Source organism: Ammospiza caudacuta, chromosome 1 (genome assembly GCF_027887145.1).
Source record: "Ammospiza caudacuta isolate bAmmCau1 chromosome 1, bAmmCau1.pri, whole genome shotgun sequence".
Lineage (NCBI taxonomy): Eukaryota > Metazoa > Chordata > Aves > Passeriformes > Passerellidae > Ammospiza > Ammospiza caudacuta.
In genome coordinates, this window is record NC_080593.1 from 130,406,603 (window position 1) to 130,428,033 (window position 21,431).

The 21,431-nt window shown below is 44.1% G+C and overlaps 1 protein-coding gene and 1 long non-coding RNA gene across 2 annotated transcripts in view; one reads left to right on the forward strand and one right to left on the reverse strand.

Annotated features, from left to right (window-relative positions):
* On the reverse strand, positions 1 to 10,122 carry LOC131567887 (uncharacterized). Its single transcript, XR_009275926.1, has 4 exons — positions 9,907 to 10,122; positions 9,154 to 9,257; positions 799 to 1,011; positions 1 to 157 (listed from the first exon to the last, which is right to left on the reverse strand). It is a non-coding gene; the product is annotated as an uncharacterized LOC131567887 (long non-coding RNA).
* The window catches only part of AZIN1 (antizyme inhibitor 1), a 26,052-nt gene continuing 14,294 nt past the window's right edge, over positions 9,674 to 21,431 (forward strand). Inside the window, exons 1-2 of the mRNA XM_058803904.1 lie at positions 9,674 to 9,931; positions 15,479 to 15,616. The gene's annotated coding sequence lies outside the window, so the exon portion shown is untranslated. The remainder of the gene's footprint in view (positions 9,932 to 15,478; positions 15,617 to 21,431) is intronic.

Below are 21,431 nucleotides of genomic sequence, written 5' to 3' on the forward strand. Positions count from 1 at the left end.
GTTTATTACTAACAAAATCAGAGGAGGATAATGACAAGTAAAATACACCCTTAAAAACACCTTTTCTTCATCCAATGCCTCCCTCCTTCCCACTTACATGCAGGGAGACAGGGCACGGGGGTTTTGATCAGTTCATCACCTGAGGTTTTCTTCCACTCTGCAGGGAGAGAAATTATTCCCCTGTGAGGCCATGGGGTCCCTTCTCACAGAGACAGTTCTCCACAAACCAGTCCTCCCAAAACTGCTCAACGTGAGTGCCTCCCACAAGTACACAGTCCTCCCAAAATTTCTATGGTGTTGGTCACTTCCTTGGGGTGCAGTCCTCCAAGGAAGGCTGCTCCAACCTGGAAGCAAGGGCCCTCTGTATTTCTTTGGGTCTCCCATTGGATCACAGGCAGAAGTGCATCAGGCATCCACCCACTCTGGCATGGGCACCTCCCCCAGGGGCTGTGGGTGGATCTCTGCATCCCCTATGGATCCCCACAGGCTGTGGGTGGATCTCTGCATCCCCCATGGATCACCATGGGCTGTGGGTGGATCTCTGCATCCCCCATGGATCACCATGGGCTGTGGGTGGATCTCTGCATCCCCCATGGATCCCAAGGGGGTGCAGATGGATCTCTGCATCCCTCATGGATCCCCAGGGGCTGCAGGGGCACAGCTGCTTCACCATGGTCTGCACCATAGTTATCACCATGGCCTGCAGAGGAATCTCAGCTCTGGCACCTGGAACACCTCCTCCCCCTCTTTCTCCACTGACCTTAGTGTCTCCGTGTTGTTTCCCTCACATGTTCTCACCTCCTCCTCTTCTCTGGCTGGAATTAGAACTGCACCTCCCACCTTTGTTTTGATTTCTTCTTAAATCTGATATCACAGAGGAGTTACCACCATTTCTCATTGGCCCAGCCTTGGCCAGCAGGATGTCCACCTTCTGAGCCATCAGGGATTGGCTCTGCTGGACATGGTGGAAGCTTCCAGTAACTTCTCACAGAAGCCATCTCTATGGTCCTCCTGTTACCAAAAACCAGGCCATGCAAAACCAACACAAAGTGAAAAATTAGGAAATTACTTTTGTCTTCTGAAGTACTACACTCTTTTTGTTAATTTTTCAATTATCTCGGTAAGCTCATAATAAATTTCTGGAGGAAAGAAAAAGTAATAATTTTCTTATTAACAATTAGAAGATGCATTATGCTAAAAATGCCATAAGAACATTTAAATTTGGACATTTTCCTTAAGATTAAATATCCATTAAGTGACTGCAAATCACTAAGAGACAGCATAATTATTTTTTATTTGTGCAATTATGAGAAATAGATATAAAACTCTTCCAATTTAAGGTTTTATGACTTGAGCATTGACAAGGATTTATTAAATGAAACTCATTCATGGAATCACTTTTTTCTAGCCTTTAGTATCTAATTTTGAAACTTATCAGTTTGCCATGGTTTAATATACATTAGATTTGTTATATGCAAGAGTATAACCATTAGCTTTGGATAATAAATGGTCTGTTGTAAGAAATAATTTAGCATATCATCAAAGCAAATAGTAGAACTAATTGCATTCCATTTATCATTGACTGTGTCAAATCTGGTGTGGTATTTAAAAGCAAACTTTGTCTGAGAATTAAATGGAAGTCATTGACATTGATTACACTTATGATTGTGTTTACATGTAGTAAAACCTCAGAAACACACTCTGCAGTTATTATTATAATCATTCCTTTTAACTCTGCTGCTGTCATAAAAAAATGGTAAGCACGCCTTTGGTTTCTCACAACAAACCTAAGCCCAAGGCCCTGCTCCATAACTAACAACACATTGGGATGTTCTGAGTAAAAGGCCATCTGGGAGAGGGTAACCTTAAATACACACTGCTTTGGGCATTTTTTCCCACGGTGGATGACATGGGGGCAGCCATCTCTCCTTCCAGCTCCTATGGCACCTGAGCTGATGATCCAGCTCAACCATGGGACTACAGCAGCTTCCTAGATGCTGTGCTGGGTCCCTATCCCACATTTCCCATCAGGAGAAAAGAGAGGAAACAAATTCTAAATCATGCAAGAAAATTATACATGACAAGAAAGCTGATAGTGGCTTTGCCTATTTTTTTTGTTTTAGTTTCAAGATGGAATAGCAATTATCTTTCCCTTTGGAAAACTGTATCGAATAAAAAGAAACAAATCTCATTGTAAGAGCATCAGGCAAAGCTAGTGGCCCAAGTCCAGTTTAGGTGGCATTTTTCACGAGCAGATGCAGAGTAAGTACGCAGGAAGCAGCCACTGCAGTGTGCTTACTGGTACCAGTAATATCTCCGTAAATCAGACCGTCTCCCTGCTCCTTGCAGCAGCACAGCTTGCAGGGGCTGTTCCTTGGCCTGGGAGCTCTCTGCAGGGAGGTAAACAGCAGAGACATGGCACAGCACCGTGGCAGGGAGAGGGCCAGGACCCCTGAGGACTGGCTGGGGCTGAAGGCTCAGCTCAGCTCATCTCAGCAGCTCTTTGCCCTCTGCTCTTCCTGCTCTGCAGCCACCAGTGGGGCTCTGGCTACAGCCCCCACTGTCCTGGGGCTTCCTGGCTGGTGTGACCCCATTGTCCTGCACCATATCCTCCTTGGCTCTTGCCCTGGGGTTTAGGAGATGTTAAAAATAGGTGAGACCTTCTGGCTTTGCACTTACATCTTCTGGTGTGAGTGTGCACAAAAGGCTGTTCACTCTTGCTGAAACAGGGCAGGACAAATGGCATCAAACACAAGACAGTGCTCCAGGCTTGTCTGGTGCTCACTTCAAGTTCAGTTTTCACTTGCATTTCTATCTGATCAGATTTGGAAGGTACTGAGTACTTTGACCAGCTGCAAGGAAACGGAATGTAACAAAAATAACCCAGCACTGTTTGCCTTGCTTTGCTAACTTTCCTGTTGCTTCTGCAAACCTGGCTGGAAATAGCAAAGCTGGGGAATAGCACTGACACAGTACCCTGTACTCCTATGATTTCCACAGCTACTGTTTCACCTCCAACAATGTATCTGAGCCAGGACATAGCTCCACATTCTTGAGCCAAGGATGTCTCGAGTCCTGAACAAGATCAGGGATCTTAATGGCAACAAAATTTAAAAGGGATTTCCTTCCTCGATTTTGAGGACCACAAAAAGACTGAGGCTGGGAAAACAAAATTGCGAGCTACAAATCTTAGCGTTAAGGCCCAGGCCCTAGAGAGAAAGAGTAGGAGATGGACACAAATTCTTGAGGTGAAGATCAAATTTGGTTGAGTACAATAAGGGACTCAAAAGCATGTTGACAAACAACTTGTTTGAAGACCCTGAGTATCAGCAGCATCACACCTGCAGTGCTCTGACAACCAGACCATGGACATGACAACACCCTGTTCTTTCCTGTGTGCAGGTGACACAGATGTGACAGATCCTTCTGTATCTCTGAACTGTGTTAAGGAGGTAACTATTCCATGCTGGTCACTATTGCCAACCTATAATCTGTGGCTTTTCTGTTTTTTTTTTTATGTGGAAGAAAAAAATAGGTTTTTTTTTAAACAGCCTTCAATTTCTAAGGGAAAAATGTATATGTCACAGAAAATTCAAATGCAGAGGGAAGTGAATAGTGCTACATGCTGCTCATCTTCCTCCTGCTAACATAACAACTCTAATCATGCAAGCAAAGTAAACAAGATTACAGGATTTATATTAAATGGGTCAATTTTTCTTTTCAAATGTGTTGTTACTTGCTTTTAAAATAGCAGAGGAGTTTGCTAGAGTTTTGTGTAAGAGTCCTGCTCCTTTCATGCTAGTGGGAAAATCCTCTGCCTTGACTTGTGGTTCTCTCAACCCCAAAATGTGTGAGACAACATTGTCAGTGAGAGAGAAAATGCAGGCACACATTTGGCAGCATCTCCAATGGCACTGGAGTGCAATCTCAAGAGACCACTTCCCTTCTTGCTGCTCTTGGATAACAAGGGGGAGATCATCACCACCTCTCAGAGCTAGGAAGGTGATGAAAGACATTGACAAGTAGAAAGTGCTTCTCCAGGGGTTAGCTGGAAATCTTTCCTTTGAAGACTGTGAGTCTTCACTCTTGACAAAATGCCCTAGCAGCCTGGGGAAGCTCAGCAAAACTATCAGGGGATGCTGTTACTAGAAATCATGAGACAAACATGTGCATGTTCAGAAAGCTGAAATGTGACTGTCACTGAAACTAGGAAGCCAAACAGCCTGAAAAAAAACCTCTTAATCATTGCACAAAGCTAGGATCACATTTGAGGAAGACTGCTTACACAAGAAGTACAGGGCTGAGAATAAACATCTGGGAACAAAAACTTCTTGCAAATGCTGCCAATGATGACAGAGAGAGTATTCATTCCAAAAAAAGTTAATAAGAAGAGTCTCCCCATTCAGTAACCATCACTCACAGCACATGATATGCATACTTTTGACCTCCTTGCATGGTACACAGACCACTTCATCCTGCTTTAGTGTTTGGACTGTTGTGTTTTAAAGTTGATTTATTGCTGCTGTTCACTCTTCTGGTAACCAGTGCCTCCTGTTTATCTGCACAGGGGAACTCCATGCCACTTCTCCAATTCAGAGATACTTGCAATGAGAAATGATAAATTCCACAGAGGCATAACCTTTGGTCTTCAGCTGACCCTTCAGGTATTAGTGATGATCCATTGCACCTGGATAACAGGAACTGGAATGGGTGTGATTAATAGCTCAAAATCTATCACATCATGAACCAAATGAACCCGATGAACCCTAATTTCTAACCTGATTTCAACTTGGGCACATTTCCTACAGTAAAAAGTCCATATCACGTTGCAGATACTTAAAACTTTCAAGTTTCCTTTACTACTTAAAGTGGAGTAGGCATGAAGGTGGCTAGACTCTCAAGTAATGCTCATATCTGAATATTCTCTTAAATAGGCCTCATTTAGTAGCTTGGATTGTGCTGTTTTGGCTGGGGTAGAGTTAGTTTTCTTCACCATGGCTGATGTGGGGCTATGATTTGGATTTTTGCTGAACACGGGGCTTCAAATATAGTGATGTTTTTGTTATTGCTGAACAGGGCTTACACAGAGCCAAGGGCTTTTCTGCTTTTCATGCTGCCATGCTGGCAGGGAGGCTGGGAGATTGAGAGAAGACACAGCCAGAACAGGTGACTCAAACTGACCAAAGGGACAGTCCAGACTACATGACATCATGCTCAGTAAAAAAAAGTGGGGGGAAGAAAGAGGAAGGATTTGGAGTGACAGCATTTGTCTTCCCAAGTAACAGTTATATCTGATGGAGCCTTGCTGTCCTGGACATGGCTGAACACCTGCCTGCCCCCGGGAAGCAGTGATTCATTATTTTCTTGTTTTGCTTTACTTGTGTGAGTGGCTTTTGCTTTACCAAGTAAACTGTCTTTATCTCAACCCAGGAGTTCTCCAGCTTTTACCCTTCTGATTCTCTCCCAGTCCCACTGGTGAGAGAGTGAGTGATGTGATGTGATGTGATGTGATGTGATGTGATGTGATGTGATGTGATGTGATGTGATGTGATGTGATACTCAGTTTCTGGCTGGTTCTTTTCTCTCAGTTTCTGCCCATCCAGTCAATATTTTTTGGTGCTGACATTGCTCTAGCATTGAACTGCAATCAGCTTATGGTAAATCACTGAATACTTCTAAACTGAGACTGACTTTTCTCTTCCTTTTTCCCTCTTTTTATTTGACCTTGTAAAACAACACAAATTTAATTTTAATTGCTTGTGATGTCTCTGTGTAGTCCTTTGAGCTGATGTTTCCATTAACTTTGTGTAAACAACTTGGTTTGAGTATGAGATCTATTCTGTATCTATTCTCCATGGAAATTACACTCTTCTGAAACCAATGGAAAGGTGGCACCCTATTTTTGCCCCAGTTGTTTTGATTCAGAAAAACAGTCAGTAAATATAGGTGAAAGGTGACTGTCCCTGTGAGTTAAGGCAGAGATGTCTTTCCTCCCATTGCCTCTGAGCTTTTAATAATTATGAATCATCCTCCAACTTGTTATCAGCATTCTGTCAGCTGGCTGGAACACTAATAGCTCCAAAGTATGCAGTATCAAAAGAGGTCTGAAGATCAAAGTATCAATTGGTACTATTTCTACAAGGTCCTATTTATACAGATTATTTTACTAAAAAGGGGAACTACTGAAGTTCTAGTGTTTCTATGTCATTGTTGCTGTGAGGGATCCAGAGTTATCACAGCCTTCATTTTCTTTTTCTTGTAACTCTTCCCTTTGCACGGGCCTGAGCAGCTCAGACAAAAATGCACTTTGGACTGATTCTTTCCTCCCACCCCAAGAGCTGAGTGCTCCAGCTGGATGGCAACAGATTTTTAACTATACCCAGTGTCAACCACACCGAGTGACACCACATGTGAAAGGAGATGGAACAGGGAACAGACTCTCAAGTCCAAGCATTCAGAAATTGAAGCAACCTTTTCCCTAGTTTGGGAGGTGGATCATTATTTGTATTTGTCTTCTGTTGCACTGAGTTTGCAGTAGCTAGGAACATTTTATTTTCAGTGGAAGATGAAATTCCTGCATAATCACGTAATTCCTGCACCTGAGGCTTTAAGAAAAAACACTGACCGCTGCAGGAGTTGGCAGCAGTGGGGGAAGAGGAAGAGGAGATGGAGGAGGAAATAATCTCATTCTCTCACTGCAGGAGTGGAATCCAACCCTGCTGCTGATGAGTGGCAGTAGAGGGAGAGGAAATGGGAGAACCAGAGGAGAAAAGAGCCCTTAGGAAGATATCTTTAAGAGAAGGAAATACCTGGGATTAGCAGGGAAGGTCATCAGGCTGGGCAGCCCTCAGACATCTGTCCAAACCAATCTGGAGCTCCTGGCCACTGGGTTGCCTCATTAGTGAGTATTTTTTGCACTCCAAAAGATGACGAGGGGAAGGATGTCTTTCCTGCTCTGGTTTATCTGCGTCATAGGGATAACACCTGATTTTGTCTACATCCAACTGTGAACCATACTCAAAAAATAGTGTGGAGGCAAAAAAACCTCCAAAAATGGTAGAAGTGCCTCACAGTTGGAAATAAGGGAAACTTAGAGCCGGAGATGCATTTTGTGCTTTGTTCACTTTCTCTCTTTGGAGCAGAAAATGTAAATTTTTACTCTACTTAACCTATGAAATGTGGATATGGAGCCATACAATGTTAGGAATCCAAGTATTAAAACTGAGTGCAGAGAAATGAGGCAGAAGGAAATTTTATGTATGCTTTTTTTTATATTTTGCCTCTCCAGACAAAACAGGACTGCTAAAATATGTACATATACATTGAGCTGTGGCATCAGTTTTCTAGTTCTGCATTAATATTATCTGTAGTAGCAGAAGCACTGTATAAAGCATTCATCCATCATTTTTTCTCATTTTGTGTAAGGTGACTACACAGTTCAGTCTTGTACTCTCCCTAATAGTGTGCCACTCTTCTTTGTCCAGTAGATTTGAGAGGATGAAGTTTATGTTTCTGTTTTCAAGTGTTGCTTCCTTCATGAGCAGGAAATCCTCCCTCCCTCCATGCATTTTTAAAATAGTTGACAGATCCCCCAATTAATTGCATATCAAACTGAAGTTCTTTTTCCAGTCCTACGTGACTATGCACTCCTCTTAAATAGTCCGTCTGTTTTCTTACTCTCAATAAGAATATTAAAAACATCCCCTATCTACCAAAACAAAAACTCTCCTGGGAAGATGAATGTGGCAGTAACATGTGCCAATAAGATCATTCATATCTCACTGGAATATCTTTGAGTATTACCAACGGGAGACTCTAACAACATATATAAAATACATAGTAATATCTCCAAACTAGTCAAGTCCTTTTCCTAGTTTATATCCCTTCCAAAGATGTGTTTTGAAAAATCTACCTTTCTAATGAATGCAGCTTTCTGGGTTGCTCTTCTGTATATATCACTATAACCTTTGTCCTCCCCTCTATCCCTTCCTCCTTTCTTTGCCTGTTAATAATTCACAATTACTGTACCATAACCAAGCTCTGCTCAAATTTCTCTTCCTGTCTCTCTATAGCTTTTTTTGGTTTGGTTTTTTTTGTTGGTTTGTTGGTTGGTTGGTTTTGTTTTGTTTTTTAATATAATCTGATCCCTCATCCTGCACTTGCATTCTGGAATGGGAACTCAAAATACAAGTAAGTCACTGATGAAGGGTGTAATACAGAACACACCTGAATAAACAGCATTGTAAACTGTAAAGCTGAATTTTTGGTCTTCAATACAGGGTTTGTTGCAAGTGTACGTAAGAGGTTTTCTGACTTTCTAATCAATGTTCCTGCTTTAACTAACTTCATCTATAACCTACTAGTGCTTTTATCACAAAAAAGGAGACATGATAATGAGATTGCATATATTTCTCAGTTCTCTTCCTCCTCATTTAAAATTATTTGCAAAATAGAACATGGTAACAGATGAAAAGAGTAAACAAACTCCATCTCTGTGTGCTGTGGAACCTCAATCCCATTCTTTTACTTCAGATATGACAGGTGTGTATCTATTCACTCCTTTCTAAATTCTCTCTGCTATATAACTAAACAAACCCAAATTTGCTTTGGGAAAAAATGCAAACTGTACTGACATACCTTTTAAAAAGAACATAAATATGCCCTGAGAGGAAGAAGTACTTTTGGGAACAAGTGTATCTTTTGGTAGGTTTCAGTGAACTGCATCCCTACATATTTTAGTATCTGGAAAAAATTGTACTTGTTGGAATGAATTTTTTTAAAAGCAGCTCTGTGAGGTTTAGTAAAATTGACATAGCAGAGCCAGTCTGGTAGATAAGGGTTCATCCACAGCTCCACCATGAAACAGTTTTGTGACTTTTAACTGAGGCACCTCATCTCTGGGTGGCTCTTTTCTACTTGCAGCTGAGCAACGCGCCCTCATAAGGGCCTTGAGAGAGAACTAAAGGCTTTGAGGTGTGCTGAAGATGTCCCAGAGCTTCAGTGAAACTCTGCGTGAATTCTATGGGACAGCTAAAGGCTTCAATTCATGTATTTACTTACAGGATTCTTGAAGGCCTGAAATTGCTGGGAGACTGAGGCTGCCAGCTATGCAGTGTAATTAGTTTCCTCTGCTGAGCATTATGAGCAGCTTACCAATGCCCAGGGAATCAGGGTGAGCTGTCAGGCTGTTATTAACTCGGTGAACGAGGCTTCTGGCTGAACATTGAACCCTGCGTTCTTTTTCCACCTTCTCAAATCTGTAGTGACACAGAATAGGTCTCGAGTTAGCGGAAGCCATGACAGAAGCACAGATCCCAGATGCCGTGTGAAGACACGTATGGTAACCACCTGCCCGGCATCGCGGGGGAATGCTGACGGTGTCCCTGCCCTGGCTTGTGTCAGGAACTACCAAAGAGCTGACCGCTCCTGCAGCGCTCTCGGTGCCAGCCAGGGCGGGCGGCCCGCCGCGGACACGCCATCCCCGCCGGGGGCACACAGAAGCCTCACTACCCCGGCCCAGCGCGCCCCGGCCGCCGCGGCGGGGGAAGGCGGCGGATCCCGCCCCCGGTGCGGTGACGACGGCCCGGGTCCCGCCCTCCCCCCCGCCCGCTCTATAAAAGCGCTGCCGGCGACAGCCCCTTCTTCTTGCTCCGTGACTCCGCTCTCTCGCTCGCAGCTCATCAGCCGCGCTCCCGTCTCCGCTCGCCGCTACCGCAGCCCCCGGCCCGCTCCGGCTCTGTCTCTCTTCGCCTGTGCCCTCTGGTCCCAGCGCTGCGCTGCGCTTTCCCCGCCGGCCGCCCCCGCAGCCTATGGCCCTGGAAGGCGCTGCTGCCGCCGCCTGTATTTCTGCTGTAGGTTCCCACATCCCTCTTTAAAAATTCCGCCTAAAAAGAGAAGACGATTTACCAAATCTTTCGGGCCGTTATCTCACGTGAGTACCGGAGCGGGAGTCCTGGGGCTCTCGCCGCCCGTGGGGGTAGTGGTGGGAGTGAGGGAGGGAAGCAGTGGCGACGCCCACCCCGAGCTCCGAACCGGGCCGGAGGGTCCGTGGTCACCGGCGGCGGGTGGTAGCGTTATGGGCTATCCTCTGCCCAGGCCTGGGGCTCGGGGCGGCGCAGGGACGGACGGGCAGCAGTGGTCGTGGTGCCCGGAAAGGGCGGAGGGGCAGCTGGCGGGCAGTACCGTGGCGGTGACTGCCGGGGAGGTTTGGGGTTGGGGCCAGTTCCTCCCGCTGCCCTTTCTCCGCCCGCCGGCGTGGGGCGAGAGCGGCTGCCACCGGCAGCGGCATATGGAGAACGGCGGAATGAGTCAGAGCCGGAGCTCCCCCCGTCCCCCGGCGCGCCGGGCGGTGCGGGGCCGCAGTGCGGGGGCCGAACTGGCGGGCAGCGGGACCCCCGTGCCCGGGAGGTGTCGGCGGCGGCGGGCGGAGGGTCAACGGCCGCCGCGCTAACATGGCGGACAGCGCTGCGTGCGAGCGGTGACGGGGCGGGAGCGGAGGCCGGGCACCGGGGTGAACGCTGCGGCGGTGCCGCCAGTACCTCTCTCCCGCAGTCCTCGGGACGGGGAAGGGCGGCGGGACCGCCGGCTTCGCAGCCGGCGGGGGCTCGGCGACCGCCCTAACATGGCGGATTCCTGCGGAGGGGGGCTGTACAGTGTCTTCCCCCTCGCAGCTGGGGCAGTGCCCGCGGCTGGAGACCCGCGCCCACCGGGCGCTGCTGCCTCTCGCAGGGCGCCCCTGCCTGGGAGTGGGGGCCGAGGGACGTCCTCACCTGGATCCCTCAGGGCGAGGGGCTGCCCGATGCCCTGTGGCAGCAGCCTGGGCTGGCAGTATGGGCTGCGGTGCGGGTGCTGCAGGCTCCCTTCACGCGTGTGACCCACACGCCGTGCGCTACCCCGAGCCCCCGGGGGCAGCCGTGTGTGACCGGCTTCAGCGCGGGCAGCCTGACGGGGGCAGAGGCAGAAGTGCTGGTGGCATGGCCGCGGCGTCTCCTTGCCTGCTTCTCAGGGGCCATGTTGTGCTTCTGTGAGCGTGATTATCCATCCGGGCTCCCGCTGCCATGCTCCACTTTTCCCCTCACCTGAGCTGCACGAGGCCTCCTCACCTGTCCCCTCGGCATGGTCAGCAGGGGCCACGCCGAGGAGCGGGGCGGCAGCGCCGGCTGTCAGAGCAACGCCCGAGCCGTAATGGCATTGCACAAGTGACGCTTTCCGGGACTGCCTGCACGCTGAAGGGCCGTGCGGTCACCCGGCATGTGGAAGGGGAAGCCTTCCCTCCCGTTAGCAGTCCCCTCCCTTTGCCCGGGGAGTAGTTCTCTGGTCATTTCACGGGTACACCCTTTACCCTTCCCCTTGGTCCGACCCTTAGTGTAGCAGTAGCAGGTTTGGTGCCGCTGGTCCTTTTGGAGGTCTCTTGGTTGAGCTCAACCTTCTTGGCTTGGCTGTCTCTGCCAATGTATTTTGGTCCATTTGGCCACTGGTGTACTAGTGGCTTTTGGAAAGTATGGAGAAGAGATTCTGTTTCAGCTGCCAGCTGAATTCTTGTGTGTAAAGTGTGTGCACCTGAATGTTCAGGTAGCCAAAGTGTGTGCATGCTGCCTGCAGTGCTGTTCCGTTTGATAGGAGATCAGCAGAGTTATTATAGTGGTGGGAGATCAGTAGAGGTGTCTGTTGTGGTGGTAGGGGAGCTGAAGGCACGGTGCGCAAGCGGGCTCGTGCATGCAGAAGTGGAATGGTGCAAGTGCAGGGTTGTGATGTGGCTGAAGAGGATGCTGGTATGGCTGAGTACTGGACAGCGCTGCAGATCTTATCCAGTCATCAGTCTGAGCCCATGAAGATGCCTGTGTGTGCTGAGGGTTACCTGGTTGTGGTGAAGAGGCAAGAAAGTGAGCTTAAACCTTTTGAGCCTTTCTGAAGGCATCCCCTGCAGTACTAAATCCTGCACGGCTGCCTTGTGCCTGTAGGCAGGAGAAGCGCTGCATTTCAGACCTCTGCAGCAGTCTCTGGTGACTAACCAGGATACAATTGTGTAGTCCCAGTCGGTTGTAGCCACCCTGAATGAAAACACGGTGTAAAGGCCAATAAAACAGTGTAGAAATGCCTACCATCTAGTCAGATGCGTGATTGGGTCTCTTGTGTGAGTGGATTGGGGGGTAGTCCTGCCCTACTTCTTCTGCCCTCCCCGGCTGCTGGATTTTTGTCTCTGAAGACGCTGCATTTGCCCATTATTCTTCCTTGGATAAACGTGGGAGGCAGTGGTGCTGGGGGGGAGGTGGGGGTTGTGAATAATGGTGATGGTAGGAGGGGTTTGTTCCAGTCTGGACTGGTCCAGTCTAGTTCTTTCCTTCCTGTCACCGTGTGAACAATGCTGCTGTGGCTGATGCCTGTGACAAGGCAGCCCCTTCCCCGCGTGCCTCTCGCTGTGGCAAGCTCCCTTCTCAGCCTCCTCTAGGCCGAGATCCCCGGCCTGCTTCCCCCCATCCCTCCCGCTGGGCATTGAGCTCCAGGGGAAGCTGTTAAACCCCAGAAAAAGGAGGCTCTTTGGGAGGGGGAGGGTGTTGTTTGCTGGTGAGCAGCTGTGGGAATGTTTCTCCTGTGGGCACAGTTTTACTGGAGGCCACAGGATTACTGCCTTTCAGCACTGCAGGCAGCCCCTGGGCCCGCAGTTTGTGCCTCTCTCTGCTCCCTGGAAGGCTGCTGCAGGTGTGTGATGGCAGCAGTGCTGCTGGAAACGATTCCAGCTCTCCAGATTAAAGGGGAGACAGAGTGCTCTGGAAGAGAATTAAGACTGTCCTTTCCTAGAAGCGAGGCTTAATCGTGTAGTGTGCTAATTGAGGTATAATGGTAGATTTCAGCTCTAGATACTGTTGACGTATCACAGGAGCAAGAGTGTGGTTCATGGAGAACTCCTCAGGGACCTGTGCTTCCTTCAGGACCTGCTCCCCCTCAGGGATCCCCTTGCCACAGTGTCCTCTCCCTGCTCTGGAAGAGGCTTACTGTAACTCAGAAATACCTAGGTTTTTCTGGAAACCAGAGTAAGTTGGTGCCTCGGAGTCTGTCACTTGGTATAAATGTGCAAGGTCATTGTAATTCTAGATTTTTAGGGTTTGGTTAATGGATATTTTTGCTCAAGCCACTAAAGGGTCTCTTCTCAGAAACAGATGCAGTTGATTTTATTTTTTTTTCAAGAAAATGGATTGATGCTTGGTTTTGTAGGCCTGTTGTTATCACACATAGGGAGGTGAGAGGGGCCGGTGAACTGGAAAAAGCCCAGCCCTGCTGGACACTTTTGGGCTTTCTGCAGGGGTGCAGGTGTTCTGCCAGCTGGGGGGTGATGTGGGTCCTCAGGTGAGTTGTGACTGTTGTTGCTTGAGCTGTAGTCAAACCTCAGGAACCTGCTAGTAGAGTATACCAACAGATGAGAGATAAACACGTGCATATAGGTGCCACTTGAATATTAAAAGGCAGATCTACCTTGCTAACTATTCCCACAACTCAAAGCTCACTGCTTAGCAAAGAATACTTTTATACCCACTTTAAAACCCTTAAACATGGAATGTTTCATTGTGGTTGATAACACATGCAATTTTTTGTAAAACTGGGTTTGCCCATAGGGGTTATGGACATCTAACACACTTGTACTTAAAGTGGTAGCCCAGCTCTGTCACTCAACAGCAAAATCCCTTTCTGCTGGTTAAAATAGACTAAAGTGACTGCAATTGGAAAGGCTCAAATTGTTCCATTTTCCTCTGAATGTTTAGAAGTGGCAAAGCTGCACAGAAAGAGCAGTCAGACTATTTTGCATATGTTTGTGGAGATCCTTTACATAAATATCATTTAGGAGAAGTTCTGAAAGACAGTTAGAACTTGGCACAACTCAAAGTTAACTATTGCTACAGAAAATTGTTGGGTTTCATTCCTGCTCCACAGGAATTTTCACTGTAAACTTTCCTCCTTGAGACTATTTATTGGCATAATATTGCAGGTGTTATTTGGCAGAAGCATTGCATTTTAAGTTTTGCACTGAAGGTTGTGTGCTCTGCCTAGAAGCACTTGTGTTTAATGACTTGTTTGGCTAGGAAGGTAAACTTAATTCCTGTCACTGGAAAATTTGTATGTATCAGAACAGCAATAGGAAGTAGTGTAACTACCAGTTAATTTTAAATGTTGGCCACACCTTCCTGTTGTGTGCAGAACTAAATGTTACTAACTTCTTGCTTTACTGAAAGAAAAAGATAAGCTTAAATGTAATACATATGCATTAATTCTAGCTGGCAAAATTCCGTAATATCTCAATTTTGAAGCATTGAGGTTTGTTTTTAATGTTGCATGCTAGTAAATGCTAATTTATGTGGTAAAGCTGCAGGGAGTTGCTGTGAAACAGTTACCCTCAAGTTGCATTACCTCTGTGTGTTATGCAGTACTTCATGGAGTGCACTAGTTTAGTTTTCCAGTAGCAAGAATTAAGTGGAAAAGTGTATTTCAGGAGTTTAACTAACATGGCCATGATCTTTTGTGTTGGGCAATTCCCAAAAGTCAGGCTTTTGTAGTGAGCCCATGTAGTATTACTTAAATTATGAAGGTAGCAAAGGTTCATTTTTACAATAGGTTGGTATGTTCTGTGTTTCATGCCATGTCACAGTGAATTTGTAGAAACTTTATTGTATGTTGGGCTCAATCTTACATGTGATCAATTCGGTAGTGTACTTAATTGAATGAAAATTATGGTTGCTTTTAGGAGGAATAACTTCTCAACAGGCCTAATAAATGTTTCCTTGACTGCTTTTATGCTCATTGTTCTGTTTGTGTGAGTGCTTTACCTTGAGTAAGCTAGCCTTGTACTTTAAAATGCTGCTTTGCTGATGTGTGTAATAGCCTCTAAGGGCCAGCTGAAATGTTTCCTCATTCCTAAAGGCAAGCATAAGTTACTTTGTTTTTACTGTCTTGCTCATTTCTGGATTTGTCTGTGTGGTGTTCAGTTTCACTATATAAAGCACTATTTTTCACCCACATAGCTTTTTCACCCACATGCCATGTTCATTCACAGCAGAGGGAGTAGGAACGTGGCAAGGGAATTCTAAAATAGAAAGGAAGTGGGGAGGGGAAGAATGCAGTGGTTACAGGGTTAAAAACACTTCTGGGAGAGTAATCCAATCTTAAGGCATGCTTACCCTACAGTAGGATCTTGTAGAGATCTTTGCCATTAGTTTTGAAAATCTTCTCATTCAGACTGTGAAAGATAGGTAAAATAAGCAGTCTCATGTGTTTTAGCAGTTCTTTGTACATCTGCCTTGTTCTGGCTCAGAGTTTATATTAACTCTTGAAAACTGGGTGTTTGATGTGATTATAAACTTTCATGGTGGGGTGTTACAAGCCTCCTTAAAAGCACTACTGAAAAGGCATTTGTTACATGTTTTATGATAAAGCTTTTATTCTGTTCTGGCTATGAAATTTATTTTTGTGTGCATTTTTCTCCCTACAGGGCAAAATCTCTGATCAAGTTTACAACTATCCAGAGGGCTTAGGAGAAGTGCTTTATAGAGAGCAGTTCGACTTCAACGCTGAGCCACCTTGGGAACCTAGCTGATGATAGTAGGGTTCCATCTCCTAACTTGTCCATGTAAGTCTCTCTTCATCTGTATGCAGGAGGATAAGCACTTGCAAAAATACAGCTTGTTTTTTGATAAGCCAGGTCTGGGTGTAGATTAACAAAATTACATAGGACTTTCATTCAGGATGGCGAGGGGGACTAAACTAAACATTTTACTCACCTAACACATTTCTCAGTGCAATTATCTGATGAAATTCTGCAGTAAACTTGGTAAATAAAGCTACTTTTCTGAATTAGGGGTGTTGGCTGCAGAAATCCTGAAATAAAATGCTGTAACTTCAGTCTCAGTGATAATTCTGAAGTCAAGAATTGGTCTGCATGACTGTTAACATCAACTCATGACTTGCTAAGTAAGGTATAGTTTAAGTAGTTTATACTGAAATAGTTAAGATTTGCTATTGTAAACAGTAACTCGGGCTGATCATGAAGGGTGTGCCTTCCCAAATGCCTGTCTCCATTATTTGTTAATTACTATCCATTTCCACTAATAGTTGTAGTGGGGTTACAGTAGAAGGTGGAATTTAATGTTGGATGGAAAATGTGTACAGTTATAAATGCCTTTATATTTTGAAGTGGCAAATAGGTATTAAAGGAAAACAGGACCATGATAATGGAAAACAAATGAATGCACTTAGCTGATCTTAAGGAGCACAGAAAACTCTGAAATGTATATGTGGTTATCATGTTCTGTTAACTTGAAATAGTTTTATGTGGTTTTTAACAATAGTCTTAACTCAGATATTACAAATGCATTCAAGCTGACTTTATACAGTATTTGTACAGTATTACTTTTTTCCTGTCTAGCTGAAGGCATTTTTGTTTGGCTTACTACCTATAAATTATGGAATGCTTTTTAATGTAGAACTTGCAAGTGGTTAAGTACATCTCAGTGAGCCAGGTACTTTTTAAAGACCACAAAGATTCCAAATGCCAGTTGTGTTAGTATGCATCCTAATAAGGTACTTAATGTAGATAAACTCGTTCTTTGAAAATACCACAATTGCTGAGGCACAGGATGAGCTTGGTTTATCCTGACTTTTGGCTCTATCTCCTGAGGTTATGTTCTTTGTTTGGTTTGAAACTTACTGAATTAACTGCATATATCTGGTTCTTTGTAGTTGAATACTCTAGTCAAGTGAATTCAATTAACACTGAGAATTTTCTGAATATCACTGTTATGTTTAAGGTGTGGTTTTTATAAGCAAAAAGCTGAAAAAATTGCCTCTCCTGTTCAGTTTAAGTTTTGGTTTGCTCTTGTATGTGGCTAAAACTCTTGCATGACACTTTGCATTTGAACAGGAATAAGTAGTAAAAAGCTAGGAAAGGCAGAAGAATTGTTAGAAGGAGTGAATAAAGTATACAATCTTAATGTACTATACATGCATCTTAATTTCTAAAACTGTTCTAAAACTGAAGAGAATTTTGGCTGTGTCAGAAGTTCTTACTCTTGAGATGAAGGCTGTTATGGTACCTTCTTTGAAATATTCCTTCTCTAACTGGTAGACTCCTGTGCTGTGACAAATGATACAAGGTATAAGTTGCCCTAGAATGGAAATGCCACTGAATTTGATTCATTTGCAGCTGAATGTTCAGATAATGTGTATTTATTTTGAGGTTGGATGTATTTAGTGTTCAGCAATTATGTACTGTACACAAATAGAAGTGATTCAGTACTGAATGTAGTGGTGATGTGAGTAGCAGTGGTGTTTGCCAGGAAATCTGCACCTGTTTTGGTGTGCTGAAGCACAGGTCATTGCCTCAAATGCAGCTAGCATGCAAGTTAAAGAGCTAATTGGTACTTTGTCTTGTTCAACTTGCAAAGTGATTTAATGGGAAAAAGGTCAAGTGAGCTTTTAAATGTAACTGTAATGTTATATGTTAATGTTCCAGTGGAATTAAATAAAAATCTTCTGTCTGAATGTGTACTTACATTTCCATTAAACTCACTTCCTTTTTATCATTTTCTCATCTCACTTTTTTCTTGTGTTACACTGGCAGGGGAAGACTTGGGGTTTAGTTCTGTCTGCTCTTCAAGCTCTCACTCCCTGAGCAGTCCAGCAACTGTGGCCTGAAGTCTTGCTCCTTTAAAATCTCTTCTATTTATTCCCCCATCTGATTGGCCAGAAATGCTGGAAGTCTGATGTATTAGCAAGCCCTGTCTATGCCAAGTGGAAGCAGTAGCTATCTGGAGTCACTAATTGCCAGTCCAGGACACTAATTTTGAAAGCCTTAGTAACTTAGTATAGATGGAGCTGGAGGCAGCTGGGAGTTCATAGCTTAGTATAGATGGAGCTGGAGGCAGCTGGGGAGCAGGAGGGCTGGGAGCCGTGGGTGCAGTGGGGAGGCCAAGCACTAACACTGGCTGAGCAAGTAAGGAGCTGGAATAGGGAAGTGAGTGTTTGCACTGTTATAAAAGAGAAGTGCTGGTCTGCTGCCATGGAAGTATATGTGCACTCAGAAGAGTAACCATTCTTTTGTGAGCTCTGTGAGCTTCTTGGGTCTGAATAATGTATTCAGACTTGAGGAATGCAGAAGGAGGTTTTTGTTCCTGTACAAGATGCTGGATGGGCCATTGTTTTTTCAGTTTCTATCCCAGTTGCTTGCTTCAGCAGAATTGTTCTTTCTACACTGCTCACTTAACTGTGTGCAATGCTGCTGAGAGAACAGAGTAGGCTGCAACTGACCTAAGCTGTACAGGTATCCTATTTACAACCTTCAGTGGATTTGTGCTGAGAGGTAACTTGAGTAATGCAAAAAAAGACACCTGTTTCAGCATTTCCATCAGCTGGTTAGTGGTGGTGTTCAGATAACTTAATTACAGTTGGTGAAATGGTGTCTTGGATTTTTTTTTAAAAGATACTCCCATTATAAGTAGGTATTCCCTGCACTGAAAGCAGAGGGCTCATGTATAGGGAGTATATATATGTAATATATATACTTTTCTACTATACCTGTTCTGTACTGAATTGCTGGTGACAGTGACAAAATTTCTTTTTTTGATTTGTTACCCCTGAAGAACCAGTATTGCAAGGAATGAGAAAATAATTTGGTTTTAGCCCTTTTTGATTTTTGCATCGGCGTAATTTTTATTGGTCATAAATACTTTTGTTTAATAAGATGTGGTTGAGAGGCATTATTTGGAGCCCATTTCATTTGCAGAGACCTTTTTTTGCAGAGGAAGTTTTTAATGAAAGACCCAAACCTATAGGTGTCTGGAGTTTTTAAAGTTCTTAGGCCAAACAATACATAGTTTGGACAATGTAAAGAAAAGAAAATTGTGTGTGTTTTGGATGCTTATATGTGACAAGCATGTGTTTAGACTCTATTCAGAGAATTTTAATTTTCTTTTATTCCAGATGTCTGCAGTAATTGCAGTGTTTAAATATGTACACTTTTATCTTTGAGTTCTTCATCTGGGAAGCCATTGTGTTAAAGAGCCTGAGGATGTAATGCTTACTTCAAAGAAAGCAATTACATGCCTATGTAGAAGTCTCATACCACTTGACAGCTTTTGTTTGACTTAAAATATATGTCCTGGAGCATTGTGCAGACTAACATTTCAGGTGTGAGAATGGGTGGTGTTACCACACCAAGTCTGTCAAATAATGACTTGCAGTAAGTCAGCATTTCCAGCAAGGAGTGAGCTCTGTGCTCTAATGAGTTCTGGCTCATCTTACAGACATCAAAAAAGTCCTAAACCATCATTTAGATTTTCTTCTGCAAATTTTATCACTGATTCTCCTCACCCCCCTCAGGAGGGAACCAGTCAAGACAGAATAAGGTGACAGCAGAGTCCCAAATCCTACTGTGAGGTATTAACCCCTTAAAGAATTGTTTCTCTAGCCACTGTCTTGTAGTGGTGCTGTAGCAGTGCTTCTAGGAATTTGTTTTTTCTTTGCAGAATATTCTTCCTTTCAAGACTGAAGAGATGTAATTTAGTCCAAAAAGGGGACATTGGACAGTAGTCAAACATTAGCTTTTTTTCTACTAGATTAATTTTGCTAAAAGGAGAAGCTTCCATGTCTTGGATGTGCTTAGAAAAAGCAATCACTGTTTAGCATGCTGGGAGAGGATATATCAGGTTGTTTATGGTTTGTTGCAGTTGTCATTGGATCTGTACTGGCATATATTCCTTTTGGTACCTGCCTCTTGGCCATAAAATGCTTTTTGATGAATGAGCAGGAGACAAGTCTTGTTTAGGAAATAACCTTTATCAAAACTAACTTACTAGATAATTGTTCTTTTTGTTGGTGGTGGCTTTGGGAGTTGGTGTTAAAGAATCCTCCCCCCATGCTTTACTTGAACTGAGTCTCTCCAAAATTGAAGGGGCAGCTTTTGAAGGAAAGTATACTTCTACACCATCTGTCTGAAAGCTGTGGACACCACAGTCATTAACTATGGGAAAAAAGCCTCTCTTTTAAGACTACTAAACAATTAGCTTAAATCTACTCCACTGTAACTCAGATGAACATCCACACTCAGAGAGGAAAAGTGTGTAGTTGGTTAGATTGGGCTGCTTCATTTGAAATACAAGGTACAAGCAATTAGCTATGTGTGTCTGGTGAGTGTAAAAATCATTCAGGGCTGTGACTGGTTCCACTGGGTGTGCTGAGACCTTCCAGTAGGGTAGATCTGGGGTGGAAGGGACTCTGGACTGTCTGCAGGAGTGTAGGCAGTGGCTTGTAGCATGAAAAAAAACCTCAACCAAAATTTAAAAATCTAGCTAAGTAGCACCCTTATATATACAGTAATTCCTTAAAATGTTTCAGTAAAAAGCTGATGCCAGCATTTCTTTCTGGGGGGGGAAAAGATAACTCACGTTTTTGGTCCTCTGCCTCTGAAAACCATGGATATTTTATGAAGATGACTGTAGTGTCCATCTTTGTTGGACTGATTCTAAGGCAAACTTAGTTCACAAGCTTCTTTTGTTCAGTGGTGGTATTTTTTTAAGGAGGTTTAGCTATTAGTCTCATTCTGAGATATGACTGACTAAAGACTTTTCTGGTTATTATAGTCTACCACCTAGTCATTGTTTTTATAACTCATTAAGTCCTTACATCAATGTGATAATTATCTTGCTCTTCTGTGATTTGGATCTTCAGGATTCCCTTAAATAATCATAGGACTCACTATATACGTGTGAGACAACTATTTCTTATCTGCTCTACTTGTCTTTATCATTCAGCTTCTGAACAGAACTGAATATTCTTGCTGCCCCTGACTTAGCTCACCTGGCAGTAAATGCCTCTTGTAACAAACATAGGGGGCATGTTTGAGTTGTGCAGAAAGCATATAAAAGCCCTGCTGGCTCCTTTCCCATTATTTGGCATAATGACAAGCAGGAGCAACTGCTGCTTAGTTGTGGTAGTATTAAACTACACCAAAGTAACTTTGTTCCTATTGTTAACAACATTAACCAAACCTATGTTGCAAATTGTGAAGTTTTTTTTTTACTGTATGGAGGTGGTGGATGAAACATGAGACTGAGTTAATACCCTGGCCCTGTGACAATTTGAAGCCAAAATTATCTTAATTTATATAGTCTTAATAAAGTATTTTTGGCTTTCAGCTACAATGGTTGTGGTTTCTATAAATACTTTTAATTAGAAAAATCATTCTGCTATTGTAAATCTAAGTGCAGGTGGCTTTAGAAAACAACCATCACTTTTTTTACAAGTCCTATGCAACTTTTGTTGAGATATTAAAAAGCCTTAGGTCTTCATATAGAGAAGGAATCTAGTTAGCTAGCTGGTTTTGATCAATCTTGTGTTAGTCATAAAGATGACAGTTGAAACAAAAATGTGGTCAGTGGGTTGATGTAAGC